Here is an 11,571-nt window from a genome sequence, read left to right on the forward strand (position 1 = left end):
GTTATAGGAGAGGTCTGATTGGCAAACGTATGACTGCCACAGTGCTCTTGGTAGATAAATAGTTCTCAAGAAGAGAATAAACTGAAGAGGAAAATCTACGTAAACCTCTCCCACTCCTCCTGACTTTATTCTCTAGAGGGAATCACTGTTAATATTTTCTTGCATATCCTCCCAGAATTTCTGAATTTATTTTATAAGCATGTCTCTTTTTCTTAGCCCAATAGAATTATGATATAACCGTGTTCCATAACTTTATAATATATTATATTGTATGATATTATATATTATATTGAACATCTTGCCATACAAGATACAAGTAGTAAACTACTACCTCAGTTTTTTTAAACAGCTACATAAAATGCTATTATTTGCTCCTACCATAATTTAATTCCTTGGCTTAGTTACCTGAAATATCCCAGTATTCTTCCAATAGATTTTTGCTCTTTGTTTAAATTGTTACATGCAACCAGAGAGTTCTAATACAGGAAAGGAGACTGAGAACATGAAAATAAACTTTGACAGATTTTTCTTAGGATAACACTGAAAACAATTTGAACACAAATTGAGTGTTGCTAGAACACCTAATCTTTGGGGGGAAAATATATGTATACTAATGGTAAAAAATAGTACCTGGGAAAACTACAGTGAAGTTTTCCATTGTTATATTCAAAGTGAATCCCACGATTTGGTCATGTGCTTAATTACCAAAGGATGGGAAGAAAAGACGTGAGTTGATTTTTAAAAAGTAATGGCTTGGTTCCAGAAACCAGGCAGAATCTTGGATTGGCCTGAGTGACACTAGATCTAATGGAGGACGGCTGGCCCATAATAGGGATGTGGTAGGATTAAAGAATTGCCAAGTCTAATTAACATCCAGGGACTATAAAGTGCCAACAAGAATAGTGAAGTCATTTGTACCAGTTCAATAAAATCAATTGAGTATTTAAACACACACTCGGAATATTTTCAAAATCCATATTTGGCATAATTAGGGTATCATAATAAAAGCAGAAAAAAGGGCTGCCAACCAATTCAATATTTTAAAAATAGTTTTATGACTTTATTTCAGTATATATTCCACTCCATCTCCAGGAAAACCCATTTGAGTGAAAACACATGCCAACAATAGAAACATTTAATATATTTGCTGACATATGTAATAAACATTTTATAAGTTCAATTTATGTGTAAGATGAATTAACATAATTCCAGACCACTTTATGTAAGGCATCTCTGCCAAAGAGCCTGAAATATACTGGGTCTAGTATACATTGGACCAGACCTGACTTTGGATAACATGAATATATTATACTTGGAGTAGATCTATACAGATTGCCCAGTTCAAGGAATTTTCAATGAAGTAAACTAATGAGACCAGTCAAGCCTATGATTTGTCCAATAGTCTAATAACCCTAGCCTAATCACTTGACAAGTATTGTCAAAGTCAAGTTAGAACTGAGTCTAAATTTCAGCTTTGCCACATGCTAGTTCTGTGATTGTGTGGAAGTTAAGTTCTCTTTGCACCAATTTTTCTATGGCAAAAATGATCAATGATAGGTTTTAATTTGATTTAAAAGTAAACCTAATAGCATTTGGAACATAATTGATGTTAAATAAATAGCTCACCTAGAATTTCTCCCCTTTGCACTGAAGGATAATGAAAGAACTATAAACGATAATCTGTCTTCCACTAGTCTGTAATTCAGCTGGTAGATGGAGAGAAGAAAAAATACTTGTGAACAATTAAAAACAAATTTGCATAATATCAACAGTAAAACAGTAATCCATAGAATGGGGGGAAATATTTACAAACATGTCTGATAAGGAATTAATATCTAGAATTGAGAATTTCTAAATTGCAACAACAGAAAAATAATTTAAAAATGGGCAAAGGACTTGAAAAGACATTCTCCGAAGAACATGAAGTGGCCAGTAAACACATGGAAAGATGCTAACTAACATCACTAATCATGAGGGAAGTGCAGAACAAAACTACACTGAGATACCACTTCAAATCCATTAGGATGGCTAATACGTTTTGGCGAGCTAGATCAGCCCCTCCTAATACATAATAGAGCAACTTTCCCACAAGAATAAGAGGGAGGGTAGGGCAGTTTTCTTCCCTAAAAAGATAGAAGAGACAATGAATGGAATGAAAGTGGGGAGTATTAATATAGAGACTATTATCTTGTTTTACTGGAGATAGTATTTGAAAGATTAAGACATAGCTTTAGAGGATTTAAGTGGCCTTCCAATGGTTACATAGTAACAAAGCCAAAATGTTAAAAAAAAAAAGGTACCCTTAGGTTAACTCTTAGTCTCTGTTCTCAGAGTGGGGATTTCAAGCACTTTGGTCTGTTTTATGATGATCTGGTAAAGGGAAATTAATTGCAATAGGTCTGGATGCTCAGGAAGTGAGAAGAATGATATATCTTCCATTAAATCCCCAAGATTCCTATCCTCTGGTATACATGCTCTATCTCCCTTTAAATGGGACCTCTGAGTATGATGAACTATCATCTTGTGATTAGGTTATGTTATATGACAAAGGTACAGGGATTTTGCAACTCTTAAAACCTCTAATCAGTTGGCTTTAAATTAATCAAATGGGAGATTGTCCTTGGTGGGCTCAACCCAATCAGTTGGGCTGGTTAAAAGAAGCTCTAGAGGACAGAGAGGAGAAATTGGATTTGGAACAGCAGAGACACCCCTGGTGGCCTTGAAACGAACTGCCATGTGGAGGGGAGAAGAGAGGGCGAGGAAGAGAGTCACAAGGAACTGAATTCTACCAAGAATTTGCAAGAGGAGCCTGAGACTCAGATGAGATTGCAGCCTCCTGACACCCTGAGAAGACCTGTGCCCAGACTCCCTACCCGTGACAATTGTGAGATAATAAATGTGAGTTCTTTTAAATCCCTAAATTTGTGGTAGTGAGTTATACAGCAATAGAAACCTAATACAAGTATCTTTATAGTAAAAATATGTATGTAAAATAAATATATACGTACTATAAATATATATTTACATGTAATATATTTTCAATATAAATAATGTTTTAATCTAATGTATAAATATACTTTATTCTATATAAATATTTATAGTATATAGGTGCTGTGGCAGATTTGTGCTGCCTTTCTGATGGTGGGATAACATGTACTGGGCATAGCTTATAGCTTCACAGGCACAGGGGTCTAGTACATTGAATGATTTAGGGCAGTAGCATTGTGTAATGGAAAGAGCAGTGGATTGAGAGACAGGAAATAGTATTCCGTGCTGCCTCAGCCATTGACTAATTGAGTAACCCTAGATAAATCACTTACTTTTGAGAAGCTTCAGTTTCCTCATCTGGAAAGGGAAGGAATTAGACTGGGTTAATTCTGATGTCCCTTCTGGCTCTAAGCTATATTAAATGTGTCAGTTATATTGTACGTAGGATGTAATTAAACCTGGAAGGGAGGATAAGCTTTCCAAAGTGGTGACGCAAAAATATTCAGGAACAAAAATGTCCTGTGTGTGTACAAAGACCAGGTCCGAAAAGGGAAGCAGCAGGGACAAATTTATGAGAATGATGAGGGATGAGGACAGGGAGATTTGGGGGTGGGGGGAGGGATGGAAAGAGAGAATCTATAGGAGGTGAGTGTGAAAATAAGGGAAGAAGTGAATTTCTCCATGCAGCTGAGATGTGAGTTGTGAGAAATTGAACTTGACAATTTATGGCCACTCAAAGGATGACAGGCAATAAATATTGTGTACCTTCTATAATTCTCTGGCCTAAATGGGAACACCAAGATAATTACTACCTTGGAAAGCAAAAAACATGTTTTAGAACTGCTGTGGGTACTATGTGCTGCTCTATCTTGAGCAGACGGAGACCTCAGCCCACAAACTGCTGCCAGCTTCAAATGAGGTGGCCCACCGCGTAGAACTCCACCCTTCTCAAGGCCGGGAGAATTGGTATTGGCAGATGTCACAGAATGGAAGAATGGAGGAACCGCCAAGCAGTCTTCCTAGTAAGGTATATTTGAAGGAAAGATGAGATCTGACGTTATGGAAGAGGATTGAGTCTAGGACACATGTTTTTCTTCTTAGACAAAGAGACCTGTAAGTCTTTCTGCTTCAAAGACAGAACACAAGATGTGGTTGAATCACACAAAGAATTAGGAGGTCCTCTGGGCTTTATTCATGTTTTCTCCTGCTTTTACTTATACTGTATAACTAATCTCTTCAGGATATTGAAGGAAGAAGTTTCTTTTTAAGTCAACAATTATATAGGTGGATAAATACTTTTAGAAAAAAATTTTGTTGCACTTTTTTTGTTGTTTTCATTTAAGAATGGTGGTATTGAGGGAGTTTCCTGGCAGTCCACTGGTTAGGACTCAGTGCTTTCACTGCCGAGGGCCTGGGTTCAATCCTTGGTCAGGGAACTAAGATCCCACAAGCCCTGCGATGCAGCCAAAAAATTAAAAAAAAAAAAAAAGGTTATATTGAAACAGTTCTGGAGATGGGTGGTGGTGATGGTTTTACAGCAACGTGAATGCACTTAATACCACTGAACCGTACCCTTTAAAATGGTTAGGAGGGTAAATTTTACGTTACGTACAATTTACCACTATTTTTTAAAAATTGAAAAGTTTGCAACACAGTTCTACCGTTAGTTTCTAAGGTCCCATTTCACATCTTCATCAGCATTAAAAATCTTGACAAATCGGTTTTTAAAGAAGAATGGTGGTCTTAAATAACAAGTCTTCAGATAATTCTAGTAGGAATAATATTTTCCAAGTACACATCCAAGCTCCTCCTGAAGTTCTGCTATTAGACATTTTTGCCCTTTGAAGTCATGTTTTTGAGGTATTTCAGGCTGAGCTTAATATCAGGTCCTGCTTCCCACAGTTTGCGTCACTGTATCCCCATCTCAGCCCAATCTCTAGGTTAAATTCTGCTCTTCAGTAAAACACATTAAATATCTCTCATCCAACAATGACACTTCACATCAAATGATCTTTGTTACTGGCAAGACTCTGATATTATACTCCATTTTTGATAATTGGATTTCTTTTTTGTCTCCTGTGGCTGAGTGCCTGTTTTGTAACTTTCCTAATACCCTAAATGCTCTATGATTGGGCTCAGAGTTTCATCTAACAAATATCTAAGGGATCTACTATGTGCCACACACTATTTTAGATGTTTGGGTTAAATCCTTGCCATCACTTGCTTTATGGTAGAGTAGGGGAAACAGATAGTAAATAGTAAATGTTCTTAGCTGGAAGTGTGCCTGGAATGTTTGAGGAACAGCAATGAGGTCAGTATGGATGGAGCACAGAAAGCAATAGTAGAAGAAAGGTATTTAAGGACCAGATTAAACGGGCCTTAAGATAACTGCAGAGACATTGTTTTATTTTGAGAGAAATTGAGAAGCATTGGACAGTTTTGAGCAGAGAAGTAATATGATCTAACTTACATTTTTAAAGGATCATTTTAACTCCATTGTTGATAATAGACTCTGGACAGGTAGAAACAGGAAGACGACTGCAGTAATACTGGCAAGAGGACTTCAGCTTCTGGCCAAGATGAAGTACCAGAGACTGAATTTACCCTGCCATCTGAAACAACTAAAAAATAGGACATAGTCTATATAGCAGTGGTTTTCAAGCACTGGACATCAGTTAGCCCATGGTAATGATCCCTTAGAGATGGAAAACAACTCGGGTGAGCCCTGTGATTGCTCCATCTTACTACATGGGGAGTTTTCAGGTCACAGTGCAGGGGAAGGCAATCTTAAAGGAGCTTAGTGGTCCCACTGAGTTGAAGAAATGGAGTTGAGGGTTAGAGGGCCAGCCTGCTGGAATTCTCAGGGCAGAGTACCAGAGAGGAAAGATGACCACAGAGAGAATACAGAGATTTGCAGAGGGTCTTGCTGAGTTTTTCAGATGAGTCTTACCAGCATATGCATGTGAAGAAACTACCCAAGGGCATCAAAAGAACCACCTGAAATTATTAGTAGGAATGGTCCCTGGGGCTAACAAAAGGACTGGAATAGTTTGTATTCCCACCAGCCACAGTGGAAAACCCAAATATATCATGGGACAAAAAGTAGAGAACTCAGAAGGGTATTGCATCAGGAGTGGGAAAAAATTGCCACAGACTAAAAGCCATTCAGGAACTTCCCCGATGGTCCAGTGGGTAAGACTCCACGCTCCCAATGCAAGGGGGCCTGGGTTCAATCCTTGGTTGGGGAACTAGATCCTGCATGCATGCCGCAACTAAGAAGTCTGCATGCTACAGCTAAAAGATCCCGCATGCCACAACAAAGATCCTGTGTGCCGCAGCTAAGACTCGACGCAGCCAAATACGTACATACATACATAAATAAACAAATAAATAAAAGCCATTCAATCACACAACAAAGCTTAAAACCAAACCTTAACAACAAGGACCTACTGTATAGCAAAGGGAACTCTACTCAATATTCTGTGATAACCTATATGAGAAAAGAATCTAAAAAAGAATGAATATATGTATATGTATAATTGAATCACTTTGCTGTACACCTGAAACTAACAAAACATTGTAAATCAACTATACTCCAATAAAATTCAAATATTAAAAAGAAAAAAAAGAAGCAAGCCTTGATCACAGCTGGGGCAAACAACAGATTAACCAAAAAGCTTAAAAGGGAAAAAGCTGAAGGGGCTTCCCTGGTGGCGCAGGGGTTGATAGTCCGCCTGCCGATGCAAGGGACACGGGTTCATACCCCGGTCCAGGAAGATCCCACATGCTGCGGAGCGGCTGGGCCCGTGAGCCATGGCCAATGAGCCTGCACGTCCGGAGCCTGTGCTCCGCAATGGGAGAGGCCACAACAGTGAGAGGCCTGCATACCGGGAAAAAAAAAAGGAAAAGCTGAAGAATGAATTGACCACAGGGGCTTTGAAAGCTTCAACATATTCCTGGAATCTAGGAGGCCATGTGCATGAGTCAGGCTGTGCACATGCTCAGGAAGGACTGTAAGGAAAAGAAAGGAAAAAGGGAATTCCCTGGTGGTCCAGTGGTTAGGATTTGGCACTTTCACTACTGTGGTCCTGGATTCAATCCCTGGTCAGGGGACTAAGATTCTGCAAGCCACACCCCACGACAAAAAAAAAAAAAAAAAAAAAAAAAAAAAGGAAAGAACTGAGAAGGCCCTAAGCTCTCGCCTCTGACTGACCTTGAGACTCTGCGCAAGCAGGAAGTGAAGACTAAGATACTGTTGCAAACTGCCTGGCTAAATCTGAAGATATGCTCCAATATAACCACAGAGCCCCTCAGCAAGACTGAGAGATTTATTGGTTTAAGGACATTTTTTGCCTTAAAGAAATCTCTCTCCAGTTATTAGTTGACCACTAAGCTAACTGAGTAAGGACTTTGGTGGCGGCACACAAAAAAGAATATAGACTTTACAGAATCAGTACAGAAGAGTCACTAAACCATCAACAATTACAAGAAGAAGAAACAACAATGAACTGGGAAGAGGAGAGACTCTGACTGCCAGAGTTGCTACATTATATTACTTGAAATGCCCAGTTTCTGACAAAATGTTAGGACACGTTAAATCAGCTATTTAAAATAGTTCAAAGAAGTAAATGAAAACTTTGAAGAACTAAAGTTTGAGAACAATATCTCATCAAATAGAGAATACCAATAAAGAAATAAAAATTATAAAAGGAGCCAAACAGGAACTCTGGAGTTGAAAAATATAACACCTGAAGGGAAACAAGCACTAAAGGAAATCTGAGCAGGAATAAGAATCAGCAAACTTGAAGATAGGTCAATTGAGATTATACAGCATAAACGTAGGAGGGAGTGGAGCTATGTAAGAGCAAAGTTTTTGTGAACTGTTGCAATTTATATTAATCCAAGTTAGATTGCTACCAATTAAGGCGTTAATAGTAATCCACAGAGCAACCACTAAAGACATAATTTAAATATATGCTGGGACATAGAGAGTAGTGTTGACATATACACTACCAAATGTAAAATAGATAGCTAGTGGGAAGCAGCTGCATAGCACAGGGAGATCAGCTCTGTGCTTTGTGATGACTTAGAGGGGTGGGATAGGGAGGGTGGGAGGGAGATGCAAGAGGGAGGGGATATGGGGATATATGTATATGTACAGCTGATTCACTTTGTTATACAGCAGAAACTAACACAACATTGTAAAGCAATTATACTCCAATAAAGAAAAAAAACATGTAGTAAAGAAACAAGGAAATTTAGTGATATCTACAACAAAAAGGAATGCAGTAATGGAGGAATTGAGGAACAAAAAGACGTATAATAAGCAAATGGCAAAATGGCAGACATAAATCCTAACATCCTTTTTCTTTTCCTTTTAGCTTGTTTATTTTTAAATTTTTTCTTTTTTTTGAATTTTATTTATTTATTTTATACAGCAGGTTCTTATTAGTTATCCATTTTATACATATTAGTGTATATATGTCAATACCAATCTCCCAATTCATCACACAACACCCCTCCACCCCCACCCCCGCCGCTTTCCCCCCTTGGTGTCCATACATTTGTTCTCTACGTCTGTGTCTCAATTTCTGCCCTGCAAACTGGTTCATCTGTACTATTTTTCTAGGTTCCATATATATGTGTTAATATATGATACTTGTTTTCGGCTTTCTGACTTACTTCACTCTATATGACAGTCTCTAGATTCATCCACGTCTCTACAAATGACCCAATTTCGTTCCTTTTTATGGCTGAGTAATATTCCATTGTATGTATGTACCACATCTTCTTTATCCATTTGTCTGTCAATGGGCATTTAGGTTGCTTCCATCACATGGCTATTGTAAATAGTGCTGCAGTGAACACTGGGGTGCATGTGTATTTTTTTTTTTTTTTTTTTTTTTTTTTGTGGTGTGCGGGCCTCTCACTGTTGTGGCCTCTCCCGTTGCGGAACACAGGCTCCGGACGCTCAGGCCCAGCGGCCATGGCTCACGGGCCCAGCCGCTCCGCGGCATATGGGATCCTTCCAGACCGGGGCACGAACCCGTATCCCCTGCATCGGCAGGCGGACTCTCAACCACTGCGCCACCAGGGAGGCCCGCATGTGTATTTTTGAATTATGATTTTCTCTGGGTATATGCCCAGGAGTGTGATTGCTGGGTCATATGGTAATTCTATTTTTAGTTTTTTAAGGAACCTCCATACTGTTCTCCATAGTGGCTGTATCAATTTACATTCCCACCAACAGTGCAAGAGGGTTCCCTTTTCTCCACACCCTCTCCAGCATTTGTTGTTTGTAGATTTTCTGATGATGCCCATTCTAAATGGTGTGAGGTGATACCTCATTGTAGTTTTGATTTGCATTTCTCTAATAATTAGTGATGTTGAGCATCTTTTCATGTGCCTCTTGGCCATCTGTATGTCTTCTTTGGAGAAATGTCTATTTAGGTCTTCTGCCCATTTTTGGATTGGGTTGTTTGATTTTTTAATATTGAGCTGCATGAGCTGTTTATATATTTTGGAGATTAATCCTTTGTCCATTGATTCTTTTGCAAATATTTTCTCCCATTCTGAGGGTTGTCTTTTCATCTTGTTTGTAGTTTCCTTTGCTTTGCAAAAGATTTTAAGTTTCATTAGGTCCCATTTGTTTATTTTTCTTTTTATTTCCGTTACTCTAGAAGGTGGATCCAAAAAGATCTTGCTGTGATTTATGTCAAAGAGATTTCTTCCTATGTTTTTCTCTAAGAGTTTTATACTGTCCAGTCTTACATTTAGGTCTCTAATCCATTTTGAGTTTATTTTTGTGTATGGTGTTAGGGAGTGTTCTAATTTCATTTTTGCCTGTAGCTGTCCAGTTTTCCCAACACCACTTATTGAGAGACGGTCTTTTCCCCATTGTATATCCTTGCCTCCTTTGTCATAGATTAGTTGACCATAGATGCATGGGTTTATCTCTGGGCTTTCTATGCTGTTCCATTGATCTATGTTTCTGTTTTTGTGCCAGAACCATATTGTCTTGATTACTGTAGGTTTGTAGTATAGTCTGAAGTGAGGGAGTCTGATTCCTCCAGCTCCATTTTTTTCCCTCAAGACTGCTTTTGCTATTTGGGGTTTTTGTGTCTCCATACAAATTTTAAGATTTTTTTGTTCTAGTTCTGTAAAAAATGCCATTGGTAATAGGGATTGCATTGAATCTGTAGATTGCTTTGGGTAGTATAGTCATTTTTACAATATTGGTTCTTCCAATCTAGGAACATGGTATATCTCTCCATCTGTTTGTATCATCTTTTAATTTCTTTCATCAGTGTCTTTGAGTTTCCAGCATACAGGTCTTTTGTCTCCCTATGTAGTTTTATTCCTAGGTATTTTATTCTTTTAGTTGCAATGGTAAATGGGAGTGTTTCCTTAATTTCTCTTTCAGATTTTTCATCATTAGTGTAAGGAATGCAAGAGATTTCTGTGCATTAATTTTGTATCCTGCCACTTTACCAAATTCATTGATTGGCTCTAGTAGTTTTCTGGTGGCATCTTTAGGATTCCCTATGTATAGTATCATGTCACCTGCAAACAGTGACAGTTTTACTTCTTTTTTTCCAATTTGTATTTCTTTTTCTTCTCTGATTGCCATTGCTAGGACTTCCTAAACTATGTTGAATAATAGTGGTGAGAGTGGACATCCTTGTCTTGTTCCTGATCTTAGAGGAAATGCTTTCAGGTTTTCACCATTGAGAATGATGCTTGCTATGGGTTTGTCATATATGGCCTTTATTGTGTTAAGATAGGTTCCCTCTTTGCCCACTTTCTGGTGAGTTTTTATCATAAATGGGTGTTGAATTTTGTCAAAAGCTTTTTCTGCCTCTATTGAGTTGATCATGGTGTATGATCCTTTTAATCTGTTGTTGGATGCTGTTTGCTGGTATTTTGTTGAGGATTTTTGCATCTATATTCATCAATGATATTGGTCTGTAATTTTCTTTTTTTGTAGTATCTTTGTCTGTTTTTGGTATCAGGGTGATGGTGGCCTCATAGAATGAGTTTGGGAGTGTTCCTGCCTCTGCAATTTTTGGAAGAGTTTGAGAAGGATGGGTGTAAGCTCTTCTCTAAATGTTTGATAGAATTCACCTGTGAAGCCATCTGGTCTTGGACTTTTGTTTGTTGGAAGATTTTTAATCACAGTTTCAATTTCATTACTTGTGATTGGTCTGTTTATATTTTCTATTTCTTCCTGGTTCAGTCTTGGAAGGTTATACCTTTCTAAGAATTTGTCCATTTCTTCCAGGTTGTCCATTTTATTGGCATAGAGTTGCTTGTAGTAGTCTCTTAGGATGCTTTGTATTTCTGCGGTGTCTGTTGTAACTTCTCCTTTTTCATTTCTAATTTTATTGATTTGAGTCCTCTCCCTCTTTTTCTTGATGAGGCTGGCTAAAGGTTTATCAATTTTGTTTATCTTCTCAAAGAACCAGCTTTTACTTTTATTGATCTTTGCTATTGTTTTCCTTGTCTCTATTTCATTTATTTCTGCTCTGATCTTTATGATTTCTTTCCTTCTGCTAACTTTGGGTTTTGTTTATTCTTCTTTCT

The sequence above is a fragment of the Mesoplodon densirostris genome, chromosome 11 (assembly GCF_025265405.1).
Source record: "Mesoplodon densirostris isolate mMesDen1 chromosome 11, mMesDen1 primary haplotype, whole genome shotgun sequence".
NCBI classification, from domain to species: domain Eukaryota; kingdom Metazoa; phylum Chordata; class Mammalia; order Artiodactyla; family Ziphiidae; genus Mesoplodon; species Mesoplodon densirostris.